Source organism: Aptenodytes forsteri, unplaced genomic scaffold (assembly GCF_000699145.1).
Source record: "Aptenodytes forsteri isolate BGI_AS27 unplaced genomic scaffold, ASM69914v1 Scaffold254, whole genome shotgun sequence".
In the NCBI taxonomy this organism is placed as follows: Eukaryota; Metazoa; Chordata; class Aves; order Sphenisciformes; family Spheniscidae; genus Aptenodytes; species Aptenodytes forsteri.
In genome coordinates, this window is record NW_008794459.1 from 10,383 (window position 1) to 10,759 (window position 377).

Here is a 377-nt window from a genome sequence, read left to right on the forward strand (position 1 = left end):
GTCCCGGTGGGGCCGGCTGCCTCTCGGCACAGCGCTGGGGGATTTTTTTCCTGCTCTTGCCCGTCCCGCAGGACCACCGCGGCTCTTGGCGTGGCATCCCTACACGTGCCGGCTTTTTGTGCTTTGAACCACGCTGTCTCTCTCTAAAGTTGCTGCTCGTGTTTTCTAGAGGGAGGCGAATTTTCCCGGGGTGCTGGCGCTCCCGGCGGCGATGCCGATGCTCAGCCGGTAACCGGCAGCAGGGGCGACGACGCCATCCCTGGGTGGGCAGCAAGTGCCGACGAGCCGCCAGCCCCTGTGCCAGGAGCTCGCTGGGTGCCCGGGCCGGGCTCCCCGCCTCCAGCCTGCAGCCGCAGGCAGCGGAGCCCTGCGGTTCG

At 68.4% G+C, this 377-nt stretch overlaps 1 protein-coding gene across 1 annotated transcript in view; it reads left to right on the forward strand.

Moving 5' to 3' along the window:
* The window catches only part of LOC103908492 (nuclear mitotic apparatus protein 1), a 21,563-nt gene that overhangs the window by 1,427 nt on the left and 19,759 nt on the right, over positions 1 to 377 (forward strand).